The sequence below is a fragment of the Echinops telfairi genome, unplaced genomic scaffold (assembly GCF_000313985.2).
Source record: "Echinops telfairi isolate 266 unplaced genomic scaffold, ASM31398v2 ScPeMD7_23;HRSCAF=83, whole genome shotgun sequence".
In the NCBI taxonomy this organism is placed as follows: Eukaryota; Metazoa; Chordata; class Mammalia; order Afrosoricida; family Tenrecidae; genus Echinops; species Echinops telfairi.
Genome location: NW_022103920.1, coordinates 38,198,239 through 38,198,971, shown reverse-complemented (window position 1 = coordinate 38,198,971; position 733 = coordinate 38,198,239).

Below are 733 nucleotides of genomic sequence, written 5' to 3'. Positions count from 1 at the left end.
CCCCGTATAACCACCACCCTCGCTCCGAGTCCTCTTAGGAAAGCCTTTCCTGAAACCCCAAGCCTTTTTAATATTATCAATATTCAAAACTAGTCACTGGTTCGATCCTCCTCCCCTCCTCACCTGGTATGACCAGATATCTCAGAATACGGAGCACCCTGATCCAACAACCAATGGATCAAGGTCAACCCTCCAGCAAACCTAACCCCTGACCCCTTCCTCTTCACCTGCTCAGCCCTACAATAACAAGTGCCCCAGGACCTCGTCCGCCCCTGGCCTAACAGTCCCGGGTTAGTAATCTCGGCCTGAGCGAGGATTCGGGTGGCCCCGACGCGACAGCCGGTGAAAAAGCCGCAGCCTTCCTGGTTCTGGAAAGAGAAGGAATGAGGGAGGGGTAGGGTTTCTTTCCCGGTAGAATAGGTAGGGGAACGCCTGCTGCTACCTGGGTGTCTTTCCGTTTCAATGAGGTGTCTCTGTTGCTCCATAAATAAACGTCCCACTGCCTTCGGCAAAGGTATAAAGGCCACCGAACAGTTGTCCCCTGGGCTTTCCAGGGAGGCGCGCACCGAACCAGGTGAGCTCTCCACCGGGCGACGCTGCTCCCCGGCCCGCTCGCCCGCCTGGCCTGGGTTCCCGGAGAGGCGACAAGCCTCGGGGACGGGGCTGGGCAAGGGGCCGCCGCAGCCTCTCTGCAGAGGCGCCGGGAGGGGAGCTGGGTTCCACCGCAGGCATT